Here is a 25,627-nt window from a genome sequence, read left to right on the forward strand (position 1 = left end):
ATTCACCTCGTGGTACAACTGCCACCTCCACATACTTCCACCACATTTCAGCAGCCCCACAGCAAACCACACGTCCAATACACTGTCATCCCGCATTCCTCCCTTCCTCCCGCCTCTGGCAACCACTGATCTGCTTTCTCCAAGGATTTGCCTATTCTGCACATTTCATGTAAATGCAATCATACCTGGCCTATGATGGGTATTAAGGAGGGCACATATTGCATGGTGCACTGGGTGGTATGTGCAAATAATGAATCGTGGAACATTGCATCAAAAACTAAGGATATACTGTAGGGCGACTAACATAAAAAATTATTATAAAAAAAATAAAATAAATAAATCTCCCAGGTGAAAAAAATATATAAATAAATGCAATCATATACTCTATTACCATGTGTGTCTGGTTTTTTTCTCTGAGCACACTGTTTTCAAGGTTTGTCCACACAGTAGCAGGTATGAACACTTTGTTCCTTTTCAGGGCTGAATACTATTCCATCGTAAGGCAGCACTGCATCTCACTCCACCATTCATCTGCTGATGGACGTTCGTGTTGCTTCTGGTTTAGGGGTATCTTTCTGACTAGTGTTGCTATGAACCTTCGTGCACACGTTTTTGTTGGAACACCTGTTTACAGTTCTTGGGGGTATATCCCTAGGAGCGGGATGGCGCACTGTTTGGAGATTCTATGTGTAACATAGCGAGGAACTGCCCGATGGTTTTCCACACCAGCTACACAACAGGAGTCTCTGGTTAAAGTCCTGGTGTTTTGAAAACCCATCAGAAAGCCGAGCATGCACCGAAAGCCACATGCACTAAATCCAGGGTGGGATGGGACTTCCTACACAAGAGACCGGCATCTGCTTTCATTGCTGGTGGAGGAAGTGGGGAGGAGAGGGGAAAGCAGCCAGCCAGCAGACTGTGGTGAAGAGTAGCATCCTCTGAGCCTCCCTGGTATCAGATCCCAAGCTCTGTTGAGGGGAGAGTGTGGATCTCCCCATAGAACATTTGAAACCACAAGGGAACTGGACCTCATTCAAGCTGAACAAACAACATCTACACTGACAGAGCAGCTCACACAAGGGCCAGATGGACAAAGGACTGTGATGTTTTCTAGGGCCGAATATTGAATTTAGTGTCCACTAGACTTTTAGACTCAATGTCCGCCATTAAAACAAAATCTCTCTGTGTATCTATAAACATATATGTAAAAATATACATACCTATGTTAGATACATATAACAAAATGTAAAGTAGCATAAGACGTAGAAATATTAAAATGACCAGACACACCCTCTAAAACATCCCTAATAATGAGTAAGTATGTTAAAGGATTCATAAAAGAATTCAAGCATATCCACTGTCTTCTACTGGTGATACCTTCTGGATAAATAACCTCTATAGACTTCATCAAACCTTTAATAAGATTAAATGGAAGCCATTCAAAATTGCCTTTAGTTGAGAATCAGTTTTGCTATAAATATATAAGGAGATCCGATCTTCGGAATAAAAAGTTGAAACACTCGGAGGTGGAAAGGAAGACGGGTGTGCAGGCAACGCATCTTGCAGGCCCAGTATTTAGGGTAGCGTTCTCTGCTCGCGGACAAGCAACTCCGTGAAATCTACACGGTACTGGACATTTAATGATGGTAACTGCTTTTGGGTTAAATGTTATCTCGAACAAAACTCAAGATAACCCCATCTGCAGCCATAGGCACATGTCCCCCTACAGAACTATGGTGTCTGCACTCACTCCCACCAGGGGTGTCTGAACAGCAGAGCGTCTTCTCTAAAGTAAGGCATGCCCTTGGCCAAGATGTTCACCTGCTGGGTTTGCTTACACTGCAAGTAATTATCACTTGCCGATAGATGGTTATAACAATAGAAAACCAAGAAGATCCAAGTTCAAACAGCAACATGATTATACTTGACAACAGAATATAATTCTACTTAATTAATTAGCAAATAATGCCACTTCCTTATTTTTTCACATGGTGCCTATGCAAATACAAACAAAGGACGTCCAATGTAGTCACAGAGTGTCCTGACCTCATTAGGTAAATGTCCACAGACATACGTTGACCGATTAGAGGAGCACGCTGTCCCATCATGTTCTCTCCGAAACAACCACATCGTGTTTGTAAGTAAAACAAGGAAGGCATTAGAAACCAGACCGTAATTAACCGACTAACTCAAGATGTGTTGGCCACATGATTCCGGAATCACTATTTCTGTAGGCCATCTAACTCAAGATGTGTTGGCCACATGATTCCGGAATCAGTATTTCTGTAGGTGGTCCATGTGCATGTAGGAAGCTAAATGGCAATGTTTGGTACCGTCCTGAGCTGGCTGGGAACAAGGCAGGCCTCCACTCCTAGAAGGTCATGTAACCAGACCTCTTCAGGTCTGCTAGCACCTGCAGCAGAACGAAGAGTCATGCTAGCCAGGAATCTGGACATCCCATGGTATGGGACTTATGGCGCTGTAGGCTGGTGAAGAGGTATCGCAAAAGAGGGCTGGCTTATACAACAGGTGTGTGAGGGGGGAGGTTTTGAGGGTGTGCAGCACTGAGTCTGCTCTCCTAGGAATTGACACCAACGATCTGTATGATCGTGCTAGAAGAACACGCATCCAACACGTGGAGGACAGAGAAGAACACGCATCCAGCACGTGGAGGACAGAGAAGAACATGCACCCAACACGTGGAGGACAGAGAAGAACACGCATCCAACACGTGGAGGACATTGTGTGCCTGGGCAGAGAAGACAGTCTCAGAAGGATGCCAGTAAGTGTAGCAGGAGATGGACACTCGCAAAATCAAACCCAGTGGTGAGACACCATCTACTTAATTTAACGAGTATCACCGACGGTGGGAGGATGCTGATATCAAGACGGTGTGATCTCACTGTGAGTCACGTGAAGACTCACGTTAGCCGATGAAGGCATAAGTGTTAGCTAGGTGAGCAATGAAGTGACTTGGTCCCTAAGGCTAAAATTAATACTCCTTAAGCATACATTATATAAGGAGATGTTTCTGAGACAAAGGAGAAGTTCCAGCCAACTCTGCCCGCGTCGGACCATAGCTGAAATAACACTTTTCAGTTCACATCACTGCTGTTGAAGACGAAGAGACAGACATGGGCTTATCAAGGTGCGGGGAAATAGGACGCTCAGGGGCACAGACACCATTCTGCATATGTGATTGCTCGTGAATCGCTAACCTTTCACCCAGCACACAAAAGGCATTAAAAGTGGGTTTAAATTTGCTTGAGAAGCCATCTGCAAAAGACAGAAAGGACTTAGCTGCTGTCTCGGAGACCAGAGCCAGGACGGTGTCCAAAACCAGGAACGCGATCTTCCAGGAGCCGCCAGACCACGAAATGATCAGCCTGGCATATGGCATCTTTCCCTGGCCATGACCGGGCGGAGACTGGAAAACCCCATCTGTTGGGGCTATTGTGGGAGGGTTGACTTGGTGGAGAAGTAGGGAATTTGAACAAAGTGTCGCCTGTAATCCTTCCCAACCCGCAGATCCTGTCAGCCCATACGCAAACTCAGCATTGAAGAGAGATCCAAGGGGAAAGAGAAACATGAGAGCCTACCCATTGAGAGAGGAACCCAAGCAGACGAACATTCTCGTTGCTCTCTGCAAGGCATCCATCTGCCCCATGCTCCTTGCTCTGCCCATCACACTGTGCGTGAGATCTCCTGATGAAATAAACTCAATGGGAAGATGATAATTAAGAAATAATTTGGCAACATAATTTAATTATGGGTCATTTAAATGTTTGGAAACAGCCATAAAAGCGATTTGCATCTCACTAATTAGCCCCATTTATAACCCCTTCTAAACCTTCCCTTGCTAAGCATCCCAGAAAATCATCACGATCAATGGAAATCGCCAAGCAACAACAGATTTTGAACACCAGTGCGGGACAATACGTCTTAGGAGAACACCCCACGGAAGCAGGTAGGAGCCGTGCACGTCCCAGCTGCCTTTGCTTCAAGGTGGAAAGCCACAGGCACACCCACTGCAAGACATGTTTATCTGCAAGGCATCTTCCTGCTTCCGCCTGCCTGGCCCGTGCTGTCGGGGACACGAGCTAGTGGATGAGAAGACGGCAATGTGACTCATGTCCCTTCCTCTCTTCCTTCATGAATCAGCGGGAGGTGAACGAGTATATTCCCAGGGGGAGCCTTTTCCCCGGAAACAGGGCCTGCCCACCCAAGTCCGGGCATCCCTTCCAAATACATCTTCATGCACAGCTTGGCTTGGCTGCAAGAGCTTGGCCAGCAGGTCATGGGACACAGACACGCCCAAGGATGCTTTCTCTTGGTGTACCCCTGGAACACTTCCCGCCTTGAAACTCAGCCACAGTGAAGAGAAGAAAAGGTTGTTAGGTTCACGAACAACGTTCGGTTTCACCCAAGCCCTGTGATCCTGGAAAACACAGATGGTTAAGAAATACACCCACTCTCGCTGTTTTGCAACATGGGTCACTGCAACGAATCTCCTTTCCTTGGATGACTCAGATAAGATTTCCGGATGCCCCCAAGACGACCCTGGACAAAGCCAGACACACACCCTCCAAATTCCCTTTCTTTGAGTCAAATGCTGCACGGAATGGCTTGCCCCTGCTCATGCATCAGAAGAAAATGCTTGTCAGACTTTGGTTCAGCTTCTCTCTTGCCCCCTGGGGCCCTGCACGTTGGCCCACTCTCAGCCGGAGCCATCAGAGGCCCCTCCTGAGGACAGGCTGGCCCCAGGCGAAACCTATCTTGGATCCGCTGTCCCATCAGGCCCCCACTTCCCACACCTGGCCCCCCCTGGCTTCGATTACTTCTCCTCATACGAATAAAACCCTTTTTGCCTAAGCTTTGAAACTGTGCAGACCTCATAACGAGCGTTTTCCCCCTTTGAAAGAATGCCTTTGGATAAAAGTCTCTCCTTCCTGGCTCCGCATTTCTGTGTCTGTCAGCACAGAGACCAGGTTGTCTTGGGGGGCAGGTGGGGGCATCTGGCAGAGACGGAGCTCTTTCCAGGTTTAGTTGTGGCACCATGTCAAGCTTCCTGTCCCATGAGAGATCATAAAGAAGCGTTGAGACTCACAGCCCTCCCTGGACCGTCATCAGTACGGAGGATCTACAGAAAGCCAGATGCCACTTCACCAACATCGTGTATCATGGGCAGGACCCTGGAGGAAAACTGAGGCAGGTGCGTGCCTGCCTCATCTCATGAGATCTTAGTCACACAGATTTAGGCTGCAGGGGAACTGGTCTACCTATTACTCGGTGAGTAAGGGATCGTCTCTGATCAGCTTCAATGAGCTCCCTGTCCCAATATGCTTGCTATACACTTGAGCTGCAAAGGAGTGGCACCTACTCTGCTTGGGGCTACCATGGATGGCCTTTGTGGTCTACAAATGAGCTCTTGTTTTCCTAGGGGCCCAGGAAGAACCCCAAATCAGTCAGACATCCCATCAGGAAAGGGAAGATTCATGCAAAATAAGAAAATTATGGAAGCATTTACTAAAAGGTTGACAGGGCTATGGGTAGGAAGAGGGAAGGCAAGGCGGACAGTGCTGGCCATGAAGCCTGGAACCATCCTGATGCCCAAAGGGGAGAGAGTGGTCACCAGAGCCAACAAGGGCCCTTGACGGGAGCAGAGACTCCATTCCAAAACACAGCCCTTCCTCTGAAGACCTTTACGGAAGGAAGAGGGGCTTGGATGAATACCTCAACGTGAGTCCCCTTCCCTTCTGGATGTCGTCTCTTTCCTTAGCCACACACACCAGAGCCAGAGGAAAGAGAGCCTGCTGATGGAGTCCCCGTGGGGCTTCCTCCAGGGAGGAGAACGGAACGGGTGAGGGGGACAAAGTGAGAACAACCAGGAGGAATCCTGGACGGTCACAACACCGCTCGCATCTCCCACTGCATTCCAGAGCAATGTTCTCTGTCTGTCTGCTCCGGAGAACCCGGAGCTGACCCACCCAGGAGTACAAGAGGCCAAACCGCGAACTGAACCCTGGTTTACCTGCCTCCACAAAACCGGTTTTTCTCTTCACCACTACCCACTGATGTGTAAGCTGCCTTTGTTCCTTCCACAACCCAGGAGGACCCATGAAAAAACAGAAGGGCTGTGCTGTCTCAGACTCCCATTCCAGCACAGAAACATCAAGTCCTCCTTGCAGGACAGGAGGTTTGCACGGCGGCACCTGGAGACCATAAGGCACGTGAGCTCATGGAAGATGGGGGGCTGCTTCCATGGGAAGGTGAAGAAAGGAAAGACATAGATAAATCTGCCCGAGTTTCCAAAGGTGCACAGGGTGTCCTGTGCAAGCCATCAAAAACGATGTGACTTGAAAACGTGAATGTGCTCAGGTGGAAAGGATCTCAATAGCATTTATTGTGCACCTGCTGTATACCAGGTACAGCCCTATGGCTACACGTCAAGGATGGTGATACAAAGAGGAGCTGGGAGCAGGGCCAGCACCTTTTGGGGGTGTGGGCACCCCGCAAGCATGTTACAGACACCACCCCAGGCTAAGTGCCGTGCTCGTTGTCCTCATCAACACCTCCTTTCACTCTCAAAAATGCCCCATGTGCAAATGAGCGACAGGGTGGGCCCACATCCACTCCTCGCCATGGAAGCCCAGTCATCATCCTCCTTCCATCAAGCACCAAGACAAGGTTAAGGGCCTAGGTGGGGGTCACACTGCTAATCAGCACAGAAGCCACGACTGCAAGCCAAGACTGGTCCAGGGTGAGGGTCTGCATTCAGCCACAATACAGGGCTCCTCCCAGCCCCATGGTCTGCAGACAGTAAGATCAGAGAAGGTCTCATTTGGATGGCAAAATGACCAGGGAGGAGCCTATGAGGACGTTTCACATTCCTGAGGACCCATCTCCAAACACACCCACCTGTGAAGTAATACCTCGGCAGAGCGTGCTCTATTTGGCTGAGGGTCTGGCACGGCTCCCCTCAGCACTGATTGCAAAGGAGAATTTATAGTCAAATTACAGAGAAAATCCCCAGGCTGCAGGAAATGACCCTCCCAACTTCCAATGTGAGGCTGCCTATGAAATCTCTATCTCTATCTTATATTTCTACGGGGTCCTCAGGGATGCAAAATGTTGACAGGACGTTTTTGAGAAAAAAAATAAAATTACGCTCTTAGGAAACTCACCCATGGATGCAAAATAATTATTTTTACTCTGAAGGGATTCAGGACAAGCTTTCCCCAAATGTGCCACTTTGGCATATGTATTATTTTGAGCTGAAGACAATCAACGCCCAAAAGACTCAGGAAGAGCTATTGAGCTCCCCCTTCCCTGCCTGGGAGATTTAGACAGAGGGGCTGGTCCAGGGAGACAGCTATCATCAGAGAGAACCGCAGAGTCTGGGCTGACGGGGGGAGGCTGGGAAGCTTGGCAGAGCCCTGTTTGTTCACATCCCTCACTGTGACCCTTACCAAACACCTGCTCTTTCCATCTTCCTGTGAATTCCTCTCCTCCCCCACTTTTTTAAAAAATTTTATTTATTCATTTGAGAGACAGAGCCAGCGAGAGAGGGAGCACAAGCAGGGGGAGTGGAAGAGGAAGATGCAGGCTCCCAGCGGAAGAGCCTGATGCGGGGCTCGATCCCAGAACGCCGGGATCACGCCCTGAGCCAAAGGCAGACGCTTAACAACTGAGCCAGCCAGGTGCCCCTCTCCCCTCCCCTTTGAAGTCCCAGACCCCAACTCCCTTCTCCCTAGCTCAGCATGGTATGGAAGCTTCAAGTGCCTCACTGTCTTGGATCCCCTCACATTTCTGTACGTATGAAATTAAATTTTTCTCCTCTTCGTCTGTCTTACACCAATTTCATTAATAGACAGGCCACAAGGACCTAGCAAGGGAAGAAGGGAAAATATTCCTGCTCCTACACCCCCCCCCATAGGGAAGGCACAAAAGCAAGTGCCTCTTTGGAATGAAAACTTAATAATTTTTTTAAAAAGGAAAAAAAAAAAACCAAGTGTTTGCTAAAAGATATGGAATATTCCAGAACTCCGTTCCCATCTCCTGGTGATCTTGTGGGATAGTATGTGAGCCCAGAATGCTGCTTCACCACTTTGATCTTCCAGGTGGTCCTGAAAAGCGTTTCCTTTGATTTATCGTAGATATGAAGGTCTCTGTCATGGGATGTCCCCTGGACTCCAAAGGACCCATATGGAAGACACTTAATGGGACATCCAAGCCGGAATTGAGTTTGTCTCCCCAGGGCTAACAGGATAATCCTACCATGATGAACCCATTCCACTGCCTCAGTGCCCATGTCTGAGGCCAAGACCCAAACAGCATCCTGTGTCCTGTGGTCAGTTCTGGGTTTCAGCAATGGGATACTAGTTCCACACTGGACGTCAAGCAGTGATCAGGTCTGCATGCAGCTCTCTCAATCCTCATCCACGGGATCTTCTCTGATGCAGGATTACAGACCAGTCCTTTACACAGTAAGGTCTGGAAGAACCCATCTAGTCCTCCGACAAAAGTAGGTAACAATCTTTGGAGCAGACAGATAAAGGTGGGTGGGGAGAAACAAAAACCTCAATGGGATGCATAATAAAATAAGGAGCCGGCGTGGGAGGATGGCCGTGTATAGGGTTCCTTTCCCACATTCAGAGACGGATGCAATTTTTATACGTAAAAAAGAAACAGTAGCAGCCTTGTGTGTTGATTACAAACCAGTTTTGACCGCAGCACTCCCCAACAGCAAGGGGGTGTGTGGATACTTAAATCACAAGCATTACATTTAATGCTGATTACCACTGTATCATGCAAATTCATTAAAGCACTGCATTTGTTAGCAAGAAAACCGTTTAGTGCAAATCCTGATGCTTACATCAAAAGGGAAGAACTGTAGTTTTTGTGTATGTAAATAAGTAAGTATTCTGGTGATCTCAGAGGGATTATCTTCAGGATCACCGGAAGACTTAATCTATTTAAAACAACTCGCTCCCAGGGCAAGAAGGCACAGAGTCCAATGTAAGCATGACATAAAATCCCCCCTATGAATAGCAAACTCTGGTAGCCCCTCGTCTAGCTTGAGACATAATTCTCTCCAAAGTACTTATAAGCACATGCCCTCTCAATTGAAATCTTGCACCAAGTCAACCTCTAGGTGAGTCTACCTTTTGCACAGCCCACACTGCACTTCTTTACTTCTGCAGTACTAAAAGGTTCTGACGGGTCCGAGGATGGGCAGACAGAGACAGGAACACACAGACAACTATTTGCTCTATGGATCTATGTGGGGGAGGCCCCAGAAGGAAGGGGAGCCTCTAGGGAGGGATGAGGTCCAAATGATAGAGGCCAGACAAATTTGGGAGTGACAGGCAGAATTCCAAGATGGCCAGCAATATTCCTGCCACCCTGGTGTGTATGGTCTGTATAATCCTGCCCCCTTGAGGGGAGGACAGGACCTCTGAATACGACGGATGTCATTCCTGTAATTAGAGGGCTCATCTGTGGACTTTCAGTTCATTCAAAAGGGATATTGTCTCCGGTGGGCCTGACCCAATCAGGTGATACCTTGAAAGGTCCTGAGTCCTTTAGCAAGCGAGATATGCTCCAGTTGGCATTGAAGAGGGAATAAAGAATTCTGACATGAACAGTCTATGGAGGCTAGCACCACCCAGGACTCTCGGGTGACCTCTAGGAGCTGGTGTTGGCCCAGGGCTACAGGCAGCAAAGAAACAGGGACCTCAGACCCCAACAGCAAGGAACTGAATCCTGCCAACAGCCACTGAATCTGGACAAGGATCCTGAGCCTCAGATGAGAAGGGAGTCTGGCTGACACCTTGATGTCAGCCTGAGCAGAGGACCAGTCTATCCCAAGCTTGGACTCATGACCCACAGAGACAGGGAGATAATACAGGGGTGTTGTTTGAAGCTATTGTTTATCATGCAACAAGACGAACAAATACAACGGGTATCAACGTTAAAGCAAAGGTGCTCCTGTGCAAACGTAGAGAAATCTTGAGCTAGGGATATTTGCATTATAAATGCATAGACTTATCCCACGTATGAAAAAAAAAATCTGTGCCGTTCGTCATCTTTGTACCCAATTCTTATTCTGTATTCTATCTCCAGATACGTCCATGGTGTGCTGTCCCCATAAACGCAGTGTACGTTGCAGATATCGGAAAAGTCAAAAACGCACTGAAACCACCCACCCTACAGAGAGCAGCCCAGCTTAGCCGAGCCAGCCTTAAATGTGCTCCCACACTTCCATTAGCTACAGTTGGGCAAAATCATCTCACCCAGGCCTTTTTTTTTTTTTTATAATAAAGTGTTGACTATGTCATCTCCCGAATACTGAAAGTGACAAACAGATGGCCATCTGGGGCCAGAATGGCTTGTCAGTGTGTGGGTTCTCAGCCCCCCGTGATGCTGTGACCGACTGGGAGCTGTCGCCGTCCAGAATCACCAGACAGGACAGTGCTGCCTGTCTCTCGTCTGGGAAGAGATCCAAATCCGCAATCCCAAGTAGAGTTTCCACCGACCGCTTTCGCACCATCGTAAAATCAAACGTGGAAAGATCCTAAGTCTAACTGTCACAAGTAGGGGGCCATCTGCACGGAGCCGCAATGCTACGTTACACACTCCTGCCAGGCTTGGCATGGCCCCGGGCATCCGATCAAGGCCCACGACACACTGTCTGCATGGACCAGCCTCAGAGCAGAATAACAAAGGCAAGTGGGGCAGGCAGAAAAACCAACCCCCGAGGATGTCCATGTCCTCATCCTCAGAACCTGTGACTATCTTATTTTACGAAGCAAAAGGGACTCTGCAAGGGTGTTTAGGTTAAACACCTTGAGGTGGGCAAGAAATTCTGGCTTATCCAGGTGGGCCCAATGTCATCACAAAGGGTTTTCTAAAAGGCAGATGGGGAGACACTGGACGATAGTCATTTCTCTGGCCGTGAAGATGAAGGAAGGGGTCAGGAGCCAAGGAATAGAGCTGTTTCTGGATGCTGCACATGGCACGGAAACGAATTCTGCACTAGAGCCTCCCAGAGGGACTGGCCGTGTGGACATCCTGAGGCCAGCCCGCTGTCACCCACTGTGGACTTCTGACCACCAGGACTGTCTGATGATAAACTTCTGTTGTCTGAAGCCATGACCTTTGCAGCAAGGAGGGCAGGAGGTGAAGACAGCAATTATCTTTAGTACTGAGGAATTTCCAGGTCTAGAAGGACAGGAAATATTTGTGTCGAAAGCAATAGTCCTTTCCCCAAAACACCTCCCTGTACTACTGTTTTGTACCTATCTCGGAATCTATAATTGTTTTCAAATACAATTTTATAAGAAGAAAATTATACAAGGGAACAAACAGTATGTTGTCATTTCTACGTATCATCCCTAAGAAATTCTGGAAGGACACATACACACACCCAATTACAGTGCTTCTTGTGCATGATGGGGTTATGGTGTTTTGGGTTTTTTGTTGTTGTTGTTGTTGTTGTTGTTTTTAGGCTTTTCCGATTTTAGATATTTTTTTTTTACAGTAAACATGTCCCTTTTTTAAAAAGATTTATTTACTTATTTGAGAGAGAGAGCACAAGCAGTAGAGGGAGAGGGAGAGAGAACCTCAAGCAGACTGTGCTGAGTCCAGAGCTCGATCCCACGACCCTGAGATCATGACCTGAGCCAAAACTAACAGGAGAATGGGTAACCAAGTGCATCACCCAGGTGCCCCAAACACGTCCTACTTTTATTACAACAGTGAAAACAAACAAAAACACTTAAAAAATAAAATACAAAGGTGTGAAGAATCAGGAAAACTCAGGACGTCATGGAGAGAAAGAGCTAAATGCCCATGTCACTGAGAGAAATAGTTAAATGCCCACGTTCTGTTTATGCATATTTATACTCTCTTATAAGCACAGCAGCACACGAGCTCCCTCCCATCATGGCCTGTGAAGCCAACAGCTGGCTTTACTGTAAGACAGAAGTGGGGGCTTCAAACTCTGTGTTGGGTCCAACAGCATCCAACTTCATGGCTGTGTTTCCCATCATTCCATCAACTTCGAGAGGCCAGGGGACCATTCTCCTTATGCTCCCCCGTACAATCAGCTCAGCTCCTGGGACGCGGTGGGACTGAGGAAATAGTTGTCATGCACTGATTTGCACAAAGGTCACAATTTTTAACAGGTACATGTAACCCTAGACCTGTCCCAAGTTCTCACGGAAATGATCCTTTCCATCAAGTTAGAGAATAATTCTTCTGTTATATGCAAGTTCCCTTGTACATGCGGGTCCTTCTTCAGCTGGCGGTTGAATTGGGAATGCAATGTTGAAATAGCTGCAGCTCTAAATTTTCCTGACACCCATTACACCAGTTCTATATGGTGAAACCTTAAATTGTTTTTTTTTTTTTCCCCGCCATTAGCCACAAGACCTTTTTCTCACATCCTTTAGAAAAATTAAAACTTTTAACTAACATAACAAAATAAAAATTATTATAAAAAATTAAGAAACATTAAAACTTTTTAAAATTAGTATTTACAAATACAAGCCGTAAGGAAACTGTAAATCCAGTCCTTCCTCTGCCTGAAAGTATAAAGAGAGACTTTCTTGACTGAATTGCTAAAGATAACCAGTATCGTGCAATCCTTCATTTGTGAGAACTACCTTACTCCCTACGGTTTCCGCGGATCATGGAAATGCTCGAAGACAATGCCAACACAAGTCACGTGTGGAGTGCAAAGGGGGACACGAGAACAGTACGCTAGCTGTTTTCCTGAATAAAAACGTTAAGTCCTGAGTAAGGCAGAGAAATCAATCAGTACCTCTTAAAAATGTGTTTCCTTTACAGGAGGGGACAGGTGTAATTTTTAATAAAATTTGTAAGCTCTCAAAATGGATTACAGGAAAACGATATCAATTTGCTTGCCAAGCCTAAACGAATAAATTATTTTCTCTGATAGCCATGGGGTCTGTGTCATCTATCAAATAATCAGTAAAGTCACAACACAATTTTTCAGCGTAACTTGGGTTAGCACTTCCTTCAACTTAGGATATAGCTTTTATTCAACACGGAGTTACCCATGCCTTTTCTTTAACGCTTCTGCATTAAGGTCTTATTGTTATTGTGGTTATGGAAAAGAAAAGCTTTATTGATAAATGGGACGAGATCTTTTTTTTTTTTTTTTTTTTTTTTTTTTTTTTTAAGAGAGAGAGCACAGGGGAGTTGAAGGGGCAGAGGGAGAGAGAGAACCTTCAGCAGGCTCCACACTCAGCAGGGAGCCCAATGTGGGGCTGGACATGGGGCTCGATCCCACAATCCTGAGATCACGACCTGAGCCGAAATCAAGTGTCAGATGCCTAACCGACTGAGCCATCCAGGCTCAATTATTAATAAATGGGACAAGATCTTTTTATAAAAGTATGAGGATAAAACATTTGAAATGCCCATCATGATGGTCAGAAATGAGTGTCAGCTGTGTCTTTACAGCTCAAACACATACCATAGCTGAAAATTAGTAAAATGTGAATTTTGGAGCCAGATTAAGCTGGTTCCAGCCTCTGCTTTAACACATTACCTGTGTGGCTCTCGGGAAATTTCCTAACCATTTTGGGGCTCACCTTTCTCACTGTCAAGGAGGCTACAAATACTGTTCTGCAGATGGGAGAGCAGAAAATAAAATTTTAAGGGTAAAATGGCACATGCGTCATCATCAATGGCCTCTACATACCACTTAAAATTGTAATAAGGAAATGCTAAATAACTACTAAGCCAGTCAGACAAAGGCTGGTGGAAAGAAGACAAGAGCAGACAGGTTCTTGGAGTGTGGCAAGCAGATGCTGGAAGGGTCTCTGAGTAAGGAACCAAGAGGGCATGAAAACTGAGTGCCCACAAAGGTGCCTGTGATACTGGAATGGGGTGGGCCACCCTGACCCACACAGCCAGGGGCCTCTACCTGCTGGTCCTGATTCTCTGCGTTCCTCTCTGCAGACAGTGGGCGTTCCCAGACAACAGCTATTGACCGCTGCAGGTCACAGATGTCAAGGCCAGCTCTATGACAAGCAAGACCTACGTAAGTGTCCCAATTAGCACACTGCTTTCCCTCGGCTTTTCAGGACCTCCCTATTCTCTATAAACATAGGCAAAGGACCAGAATACGGTTCCAAGGAGTCTCTAACATGAGGGTCAGAGACAAAAGGACCAAAAAAAAAAAAAAAAGGAATCTTAAAATCATCAACCAACCAATCCATCAATCGATAAGTAGACAAATAAAAGATGCTTTGTAAAAAAGCACATTTAGAAAACAAAACAGAAGTTTGGGAAATACAGTATATGACAGACAAAATAATTCAGCCAGGAAGAGTAAGTTGAGAGTACCTCAAAGAAGATGGAACAAAAACATGGAGGTGATTGACAATAGGGGAGAATATACAAAGCCAGGATATCCGAAGAGGGATCCAACCCGTGGAAAAATGAAAGAGAAAGCATGGACAGGGATAAATTACCAAAATGGTAACACAAGACAAGAGTCTCAGACGTTGAAGAATGTGAATGTCCATATTGAACTGACAACTGCACATCCAAACCCATGAGTGAAGACAGACCCAAATCTTAGGACACGGAGAGCAAAGGAGAAGTCATACGTGCATGCGAAGGGGAGATGTGTGACATCCAGAAAGAGAGAGACTCAGAGTGGCTTTGGCGTTTCAACAGGCACACTAAATCATATCAGATAATGGTTCCCAAATCCAAAGGCAAAATGATTTCTAACCTGGAGCTGCACACCAGCCAAACCAACAGGGCTCCCAGTTGCGTGGGCCCATGAACAGAGCCCATGCACACATCCAGCGCCAACTGTTTGCAACTCAGGTGGCTGGCCTCTGCTTCCAAAGAACCTGCCACTTGGCGTGGGGCAAGAGCATTCACGCCCAATTGCCTGCCTTTCGGGGTGTTACACACTCTTCACTGACAACCCCAAACAAGAACTGGATAGAAATGTCACATGTATCTTGGGGGGAAACAGTGAAACATGATGAATAATAATTGCAATAATTAAATTCCCATTCCTTCTCTCTTTTACCGTGAAATCAGGATCCTGGTGCTGAGACAGTAAAAAAATCACTCTTTACTTCCAACATAATTCAACCGGACAGAAGCTAGCTTCCAGAGCGTGGAGTTCACCCCTCTTCACTGGGCTAGCGTACAGGATCACATACTAGCTGGAGGGAAGGGAGGGTTGGAGGGTAGGTGGGAACAAGCAACATCCTCACTAAAAATGTCAAATGATGAACAAGAAACCAATCATAAATTAACAGAAACATGAAAAATACTCAGTCTCATTAGGAATCAAAAATTAAAATAAACACATGAGGAAAATGCTGCTTGGGACCTATCAATTTGGTAAATATTAGGTTGTGCTGACACTGTCTCTTGCAAAGGAGAAGGTGTCATGGGGACCCTTGCTCACTGCTTGTGCAAATGCAAACTCGGACAGACTTTCAGGAGCACGTTTGGCAATCAAGTATCTCAACAGTTTCACAGTGTTTGAACCAGTGTTTAAATTTCTAGGAATTTATCTTATGAAAATATTGAAGGATACACACATGTCTTTTATCAATACATTCCTAACAACATTAAAAATCTGTGAAGCTATAAGCATTGGGGAAAGTAAGTAAATTATGTAATAAAATATTATGCAGCCCTTAAAATTCTTGTTTTTTTTTTTTTAAGATTTTATTTATTTATTTGACAGAGAAAGAGACAGCCAGCGAGAGAGGGAACACAAGCAGGGGGAGAGGGAGAGGAAGAAGCAGGCTCATAGAGGAGGAGCCTGATGTGGGGCTCGATCCCATAATGCCGGGATCACGCCCTGAGCCGAAGGCAGACGCTTAACTGCTGTGCCACCCAGGCGCCCCAAAATTCTTGAGTTTTGAAGAATACTGTCATGAGAAAAATGTTCACAGTGTAATTTTAGGGTGGAAAAGAGCATGATCACAAATTTTTAAAAACAGCTATTTGCATTTCTATATGGATATGTATGCGTTAGACGTGTATCTGTGTGTAGAGATACATGTATGTAATTGGAAGGAAAGAGGGTATAACTTCATTTATCATCAGTTTTGAAGGCGTGGGACAACCACAGGTTTTTACACGGTTTTCAAATAAATTCTTGCATTTATCAAATATTCTACTTACTTTTATAGTCAGAAAAAGAAAGGCCCGCGAGTACAACTTAATCATGTTGCCTTTGTGCCGAAGGACACAATGTCACTATTAAATTACAAAACTCCTCAAATATGATGATTTGCACTAATGGGAATAAAAAGACAATGAACCTGTGCTTCCAGTTGGCCTGAAGAGACCCTAATTGAGACAACTTGAATGTGATGAGCTCTGATTTTTAAATCATAATGTTCCATCAAATACTGTGCAGCTGGTCCTTGTCATCCAGTCATTAAAAAAAAAAAAAATTCTCTTTTTAGAGAAATCTTTTTAAGCACGTATTCTTTTAGCACAAGCACATGGTAAATGCTTAATAAATACTCATTGCTAGAGAATTGAATTAACACAGATTTCTCATCTCTGGAGTTTTTTCCCTCGTGGAAGAAACCTCTGATTATAACAGCACAGCGTCTCAAGAAGCTAACGGTCTAAAACCATGAGTCTAAATCCTTACATCTGGAGCTAAAACCATGGGTCCAAATCCTTGTTTCTGGAGCTCTGCAGCCTTCAGCACAAGTTAACATGCTTCCTTTCTTTGTTGCAATTTTTCCGGTATGTTTAGATGGAAAAAAAAGAAAACCACCAGCAAAGTATGTGAAGATAAGAGGGAAAGAGGGGCGCCTGGGTGGCCCAGTCGTTAGGCGTCTGCCTTCGGCTCGGGGCGTGATCCCGGCGTTCTGGGATGGAGCCCCATATCAGGCTCCTCTGCTGTGAGCCTGCTTCTTCCTCTCCTACTCCCCCTGCTTGTGTTCCCTCTCTCGATGGCTGTCTCTCTCTGTTGGATAAATAAATAAAATCTTAAAAAAAAAAAAAAGAGGGAAAGAGATCAAAGGCACAGATGCTATTTCAGATCAGGGTGGGGGCACTGTCATTTGAATGGGGGATGTTAAGAACACAACACCAGTGGACATGACTTCATGGGTCCGTCCTTGCCTGCAAGACCACAATCCCAGAGTCTGGGGAGGGCTCAAGTTCACGTCTCAAAGTGCTGTTCTCGTGTCATATCATGGGTGGGTCCATGGCCCTGCAACCCAGACAGCAGGGCAGGAAGCATCTAATCAACGTCCCAAGATCAGAGCGCCAAACCTCCAGGGCAGTGCCCTCACGCAGTGGGGGAACCCCCAAACACAGACAGAAGCCATCAGGGACCAGCAACTCATGAAAAGAGCAGGACCGAGAAGAAGGCATTTGAAGAGTGGCATGGATGGAGGGTATAGAAGGACAACTTCCCGCAGCAAAGCGGGAATGCAGACTCGATGCAAAGTGACCTCCTTCCCAGGACGTGAAGGGGCTGATGCCGACTGTCTGCAGTTATAGCAATAACTCACTGCACCTTAACTCTGCCCCGAAATGTCTCTGGATGTATGTGTGTGAGAGAGAGAGGCTAAGGTAAACACGAGATCGGTTTGGGTTTTCACACTGAGGACGTTCTTTAAAGGAGCATCTTTGTTGTTGACTCAGAGCATTTCACCATCCAAGAGGTGCTGACCTGCAAGTGGTGGGTGCGTCTGATGGGCTGCAGAGCCCGCTAGGACCTACGTTCTCGGGGCAGATCGACAAAAGCTTCCACCGCCAGACTCGGTACTCGGGAAACGTGTCAACCAGGGCCCCACACATGCATGTTCATTGCTGGTGACTTATTCCCATCACTAAACAAAAAGCAAACCAAATTGATGCCCCCTCCTCCCTCTCCCCATCTTGTTTTTTTTCCATCTCATCCCATTGTGTTCCATGTTGGATCCAACAAACATCCAAACAGAGGAGGAGAAAGAAAGGAACTCGTTTCAATGCTTTTAGGACGTGGACTGCCTCCGGACATCAGATGGGATTCAGGGTGTCAATCCCATTGATGAGGCAGGGAAAGCTGAAACAGGTCTTCTTCCACATCACATACACCATAAAATGATACAACATGTGAGGGTCTAGAGTTCCTATATACAACCTCGACATTTCCTGCAAGTCCGACAAAAAGTTCTCTTAAGGGAATGACCTCATACCTCCTGCACGCTTTTCAATATTATGAAAGAACACAGACCACAAAAAAGGTCACTGAAATACCATTCTCAAATGATTCACAAGAAAACAAGACCGTGGGGACTAATTCAGTTTTTGACATTCTAAATGAAGACAACCTAGAAAAATATTTCAAATAAACTAAAGACCACTATTATTGAAAAAAAAAAAAAAAAAGTACAAGTTCACAAAGTTCTTGGATACTTGAAATGTGAAATAAATCTGAACAGAAAAATCACAAGTGCTTTTAAAATATCAGTATGATGTTCAGCATTATTAAATGTGCTTAACACACTTCTCTCTGCACTGGGATGGTAATGTCTCTAAAAGCTAAGGACGTGGTGACGCCATTTCCCATTTTCAGCAAAGAGAAATGTCCTTTAGGGGCAAATGCATTCTGGAGTCCATGTTTTTTTCTTTCCCCGCAGAAGAACGAGTCTGATGCTTATTTTTCAAACCAAAGAACATACGTAACTAATCAGGGAAATGACCCCATCTGAGCCACTATGGTAAATATACATGAGCCTTGCACTCAATCAACCCCCACCCCAAATGTGAGCTACTGAAACACACTAACTTGACAGGTAACTAAAGTCAACCGGCTCCCCATTCATCTAGTATGAAACGTTACGTAATTAAACACGCTCTCCAAATGCCCTCAGGCTCTGGAAACAGACTGCAAAAATCTAAGGACCCCCACAGACCAAAGTACGGTTATAAAAATGTAGAATTCAGGAGCACTTGGGTGGCTCAGTCGGTTAAATGTCTACCTTCAGCTGAGGTCATGATCTTGGGGTCCTGGGATTGAGTCCCACATCGGGCTCCCTGCTCAGTGGGGAATCTGCTTCTCTCTCTTCCTCTACCCCGCCCCGCCGGCTCATGCTTTCAATCTCTCTCTCAAATAAATAAATAAAAATGTTTTTAAAAAATCAAAAAATTAAAAAAAATGTAGAATTCAAAACAGAATGCACATCTTAAGTTACAAAAGAAGGATATTAGGAAAACATGATATTCGATGGTAAATTTCCACCTGTCATCAAAGTCAGCCTTGATTTTAATGAAAATACAGATATAAGGCAGCATAGGAGAAAAGTACAGATTTTATAAAGAGATCTAAAGTATCACCGCTGTACAGGCTGAAACAGTATTATGCTAACCACTCATCATCATCTGATTATTGTTTTAAAATTAGAAGGCTGGCCTCTACATTATAAAATCAATCTAATTACAGGCATTTTATTAGTGTCTCTGACATTGTATACGGAGAGATGATGACTAATCTGAACGTGTGGTATGGATTATTCCCCGACTTCAAATCATCTCATATTTCATACCTGGACCTACGTGGTCGTTGACGATCTTTCTACAGAGCTCACCCGTAAAAGTGAAAAGCTTCATAGAAGCTTTTTAAAAGGAAAGGAGTCCTATGGGGCGCCTGGGTGGCACAGCGGTTAAGCGTCTGCCTTCGGCTCAGGGCGTGATCCTGGCGTTCTGGGATCGAGCCCCACGTCAGGCTCCTCTGCTGGGAGCCTGCTTCTTCCTCTCCCGCTGCCTGTATTCCCTCTACCTCTGGCTGTCTCTGTCTCTAATGAATAAATAAAATCTTAAAAAAAAGATACTCCTTCACTTAGGCTTACGAATTGCTACATTTTGCAATGGTTGCTTGCTTTCTGTCTCTCCACACATATACACATGCATATATACACACATACGTCCCCGCATACTTTTCTGCATCAGAAAACAAAAAAAGGCTGAGAAATGTATCTGTATTTGTGTATCATGATGTTTCATGGAAAGCTGCAGAGATCACAACCGCGACCCTCTAAAGAACTGGGTGTGGGTCTCCCAGAATAAGGAGATTTCCTCCATAACCACGAGGCCCTCATACCAACCGGGCAGAAGAACACTGAATCCATCAACTCACTGTCGACACAGCCCCCACATAACTCTGCCTCCCTGTTCCTTTCCCTCCATCCGGGACCCTTGCCGCATTCAGGTACCGGGGTTCTGTTCCTTCATCCTTTTAAATCCAGAACAGTCTCTGACCTTCCTTTGCTTCCCATGACACTGACTATTTTAGAAGAATCCAGGTCAACTGTCTCTTACAATGTACTACATCCTGGATTCGTCGACTCATTTCCTCGTGCACAGTTCCAGGGGAAAGCTTTTGGCAGGGATGTTACACAGGTGATTTTGTGTTCTTGCTGCCTCTGATCTGGACACATGTGACGTTAAGGTGCCCCCCTGCCAACGGTCACTTGGTCCACAATACGATCTCCAGATTGCCTTATTTTCTCTCACGACGTAGCTGAGCACGAACCTTCCCTCATTTACTTTCTCAGAAACACACAACACAGTTAACCATAATTTTCCTGGTTGGCATGATCCTGACCCCCCAAATGTGCTTATTATCGTGAGTATTTGCTGCCACAAAATATCCTTACTAAGGATTTACAATCCCCTTGAAACATCTTTTCACTGTCACCAAAGGATTAAAAAATGACTATCCTAGTACATATTTAAGCAGAGTAAATCAAGAGACTGCTGGCAGGCCTTGTCACATAACACAATGTCTCCTAAAAAGGAAATTTTTTTTTGGTTTCATAAGAAAACTTTAATTTCACTAAGCCTTTTTTTTTTTTTTTTGGAGGGGGGGAAAGAGAAATATCAGAGATAAGATAAAAGTATTTTCTTGATTATCGCCAATCCACTTAAGGAGAGGGGAAAAGTTTAATAGGCTGTATTCAAGAACCCTGAATTTTAAATTGTGAAGTACATTTAAATACCCACGAGGATGGCTTTATGTTGGTAAGATATAATGGATATTGTTATTAGGTATTTAGGCATAGATATTTTAGTCCCCACTGAAAGACTCCCACTTTACATCAGAACATTAAGAAAGAATAATGAATGCTGTATTAGTTTATCATGAATTAATCATGAGCCTTTTCGGCTTCATACTTTTAATTAGCTACTGAGTCTGTCAATTTGTTTCTGAGCTCTTCTAGCTGGGTCCAAAGAATGCCAATGTCCCCTTCTAGAGTAAAATCACACACACACACACACACACACACACACACACACACACACACACACAGGATCCGAAGTATTTCCCTGCATAATCTACAGTTGTTTTCTAGGGGAATAAAAATAAAACTCTACTTAGCAGGTGCTTACGGCTTTGAAAGCTATGTCAGAACTCAAAGCCAGCTCCTGCATTAACAATAAGTTTAGAAAATAAATTATTCTTTAAAACCCCCAAAAAGTTTGTTTCTGAAACAGAGAAAAGGAACAAACGAGCCTTTTAAGGAACAAATTACAGAAATCACAATAGAAAATGAATCTGTTAAGCTGCTAAGCATTAAGAATGAGTACAAGCAAAGGCTTTAAGCCTCCATGGACGTTTCCTCTAGTAGGAGAATCCTCTGCTGTGGGGTTTCAATTTAATAGGAAAAAAAAAAAAAAAACCCCTAAAAGGTCTTTCTCTTTTTGTTCTCTTTAATTCTTATTCCAACGCAGATCCCTGGAAGTAAAAGACCACTGAATATATTCCAGGAAGAAAGAGAAGATTAAGTGAGCAAGCAGGGTTTCTGCCACTCAGCACTGTTGGGGTTTGGGGCTGGGTGGATCTCTGCGGTGGGGCTGGGCTGTGTACGATGCTAAGCAGCACCCCCCGCCTCCGCCCACCAGGCGCCAGCAGCAAAGCTCCTCCAAAGTGAGGAGACCAAAAATGGCTCCAGACTTTGCAGAGTCCCATCCCCGAGGGCAAAATCGCCCTGATGAGAACTGCCCGCCTGCCCTCGGCAACACAAGGGTCCAGACCGGAGTTTTGCAGAATCTTTAATCTCCCTGCCTGCCACCCTCCCTTCAGTGCCTGTCACTGTGGGTGCCAGGAGCATGCTACTAATCAGCATCTTTGTCCCCCCAACGACATCATCCTTCACATTTCAGTCAACCTAGGAACCCGTCCTTTGCATCCCCATTTTCCAAGAGGAAACGCGGACACCAAGAACTTAATCAGCTTCCTGAGGACATGAAGCCAGCAGGTGGAGAGCTGGGATCCACATCCCATTATCTCTGACCCCAGGACATGGTTCCATCTTCGGGAGCCTTCCCCTACCAATGGGAACCCATACCTTCTCTGAAAGCATCTCTGTGCACATTTCTCTGATCCTGCTGGCACAGGAGACGGGGACGCACTCTGAATTCCTGACAGTGTTCACCTTGACATCTTAATGGCAGAAGGACCTGCCCTGTCCTCCTCGCTCACCTCCACCAGGGGGAGGAGCTCCTCCTGCAGGAAGGGAGCAGTCCTGTCCCTCCTCGCTCACCTTCCCTGGAAGAGGTGTTCCTCCTGCAGAAAGGGAGCAGCCCTGTCCCTCCTCGCTCACCTCCACCAGGGGGAGGCGCTCCTCCTGCAGGAAGGGAGCGTCCCTGTCTCTCCTCGCTCACCTCCACCAGGGGGAGGCGCTCCTCCTGCAGGAAGGGAGAGTCCCTGTCTCTCCTCGCTCACCTCCACCAGGGGGAGGACCTCCTCCTGCAGGAAGGGAGCAGTCCTGGCCCTCCTCGCTCACCTCCATCAGGGGGAGGCGCTCCTCCCGCAGGAAGGAACCCATCTGTCCCTCAGGTGTCGGAAGCAGAAAAGCAGTTGAGATCAACCAGCAGAACCATGAGCAGGACCCGCTCCACCACTATTCTGCAGCGCTGGCGATTCACCTAGAGTCACCTCAAAGGTCCAGGCAATGCCTTCAACCATTTATAAACTCCTCGCCCCACATCACTCACGTTCCGCACACACACACCATGTGCTTCTGCAACCAGACCCTGCACGCGGCCCTCCTTCGTGGTACTGTCTTTGTCTAGAAAGCACGTGTGTCCCCCACAGATGCTCCCCTTTGGCAAACGTGACCTTTCGTGGGACAGGTGGGCTCTACATTCATCTTGTCCCTGTAATACCAGATCTTGCACAACACCATTTAATGCTCGCCAAGTACTCAGACCTGCCTTAAACAGCAGTCACGGGGAGGTGTGCGCCTTGTCAACAATGAGACAGTGAAGCAACTACACGGGCACTTCCTATACTCACACGGGTACCCACTGAAGACGGTCCTGGGTGGTTGATCTCAGAGATGTCAGCTTCCAGAGACCACCATGTGCAGGCTCTCAGAAGACAACGTGTGACGCGCGAGTGGTTCTCAGCAGACACGAATGAGGGGCACTGGGCTCATCCTGTGAATTAATTAAAAGGAAGAAGAGTCAGACACTGCATGAGCACAGGCTAAAATCCTCCAGGGTACCAAGCTCTTTCTTGCCTCAAGGATCTCTCCTTCTGCACGTGTCTTCTTTCCTCTCGCCGCCAAACCCCTGCTTACCTACAGGTCTCGGCGGACTTGCCACCCCCTCTGAGAAGCCCCCTGATTACCAACCCCAAGCAAATATATCCCTCCATGGCTAACGATCCTAACACCTTGTTTCCCTTCGATGGCATTTATCACTCTGTGCGATAATCTATTTAGCCGGTTTCTTCTCATTTGGTATCTGTCCTTCCCACGGGCTCAAAGGATCAAGAGGGGACGGGCCATGTGTCAGCCACAGCAAGCTCTCAATAAATATTTTCTGAGTAGAGCTGGGCTTGCAAACGCTGGCTTGTAGGACTGTCCCCTCTCTGTTTTTATAGCCCAGGAACAACGTTCCCCACATGTTTAAATGGTTGAGAAAAGAATACTTTGCAGTGCGTGAAGAGTACATGAAATTGATCTTTCAGTGTCTACAAAGAAAGTGTGCGAGAACAGAGCCACATCCGTTCGCTCCCTTATCAGTTGTGCGGTGTCCGCTCAACACCATCGGAGCTCACCAGCTGCACGAGAGACTGGCTGCAACGCTGAAAATACGGACTGTCGGACCCTTTACACGAAACGTTCTTCAACCTGTGGTATAGAGCCCTACACGTGAGGATGGCTTTGAGTCTACACAAGAGTATATACAGGGGCGTCTTGGGGGGGGGGGCTCAGTCAGTGAAGCGTCTGCCTTCAGCTCAGGTCATGATCTCAGGGTCCTGGGATGGAGCCCCACGTCGGGCTCCCTGATCAGCGGGGAGTCTGCTTCTCCCTCTCCCTCTGCCTCTCCCCCTGGCTCATGCTCTCTCCCTCTCTCTCCCTCTGTCAAATAAATAAAATCTTAAAAAAAAAGAATATATACATAGTTTTAGTTGTTGACATTTACATAAAAGTAGCATATGCCTTGAAACAATTAACCTATAAATCTATTGTTCATGCTTTAAAATATGAAATAGTATCCCACTTGTTAAGTCATATTCACAAGAGAATACGACACTGGAGAAAAATTACTATTCTGCAGATTTTCGTAAATATGGATCTTGCCTTATTGAAGTTAAGCTTCCAGCAACAATTTCTTAGGTTCTGTCAGTGTCCCAGAAATGTTATCCACCCCCCCCCGCCCCGAAGATGGCATTAGAAACTGTAATCAATCTTCCAGCATGGCATTTCATGTCGGATTCTTGTTGAAATGGAATGCTGTGCTGTCAACATTGCTCCTTGACCTCCCACTGCCGGGACAACAGAACCACCAGGCACGGTCAGCTCTTCTGCCCACGCACCATGACATTATTGGGAAGACTAAGAGCGCATGGACGTGGATTTGAACAACCGGCTGACTCCCCCTTGTGAGGCAGCAAAGATCCAAATCCTCATTTTCCTTTCTCTTGTCCACTCCTTTTATTTACAGAAAATAGATTTTAAGGTATCAGCATGGAAGCGCTTTGACCCATATCAGATACTTTGTGCTCACGACCCCTGGTGAATGATGAAGAAGAAGAAACCGGTCGAAGGAGATTAAGTCACAATGCCTACCACAGCGGTATGACTGAAAGAAACCCTACCTGCAGAAGGGAAACGGCACAGGAAAATCTAAAGGTCCATGCTCCAAGGATGTTTTTCAAAACAGTAACGGTGTTGTTCTCACCCCGTGGTGATTCCACCCCACAGGGGTCATTAGGCAATGTCTGGAGACATTTTTGGTTCTCATGGCTGGACAGATACAACTGGCATCTATTGGGTAGAGACCAAAGATGCTCTTAAATGTCCTATGATGCCCAACACAGCCCCCCAGCATAGAGAATCATACAGCCTGGCTTTCCACCATGAAGAAGGAGCTGGTCTCAAATGTCAGCAGCATCAAGGTTTAGAAACTATGTACTAGACTACTGGTCCAATAATCACTAAAGCGGGTGTGATCGCAGAGGTAGGAGAAGAAGCTGGAAGGGGACCTAGGGGTCACGTTCAGTTTGTTCCAACAATTACACACAGCAACAATGTACGTATCCACGATGGCTCCACTATTATTACAGTAAATGACGTGAAAATAAGTCTCT

General features: G+C 46.0%; 1 protein-coding gene across 1 annotated transcript in view; it reads right to left on the reverse strand.

The window, feature by feature from the left end:
- Nucleotides 1-23,664, reverse strand: part of STS (steroid sulfatase) — a 120,478-nt gene extending 96,814 nt beyond the window's left edge. The window contains exon 1 of the mRNA XM_008694325.2: nt 23,324-23,664. The gene's annotated coding sequence lies outside the window, so the exon portion shown is untranslated. The remainder of the gene's footprint in view (nt 1-23,323) is intronic.
- Nucleotides 23,665-25,627: the final 1,963 nt, after the last annotated feature.

This window comes from Ursus maritimus (assembly GCF_017311325.1).
Source record: "Ursus maritimus isolate PB19 chromosome X unlocalized genomic scaffold, ASM1731132v1 scaffold_X1, whole genome shotgun sequence".
Classification (NCBI taxonomy): domain Eukaryota; kingdom Metazoa; phylum Chordata; class Mammalia; order Carnivora; family Ursidae; genus Ursus; species Ursus maritimus.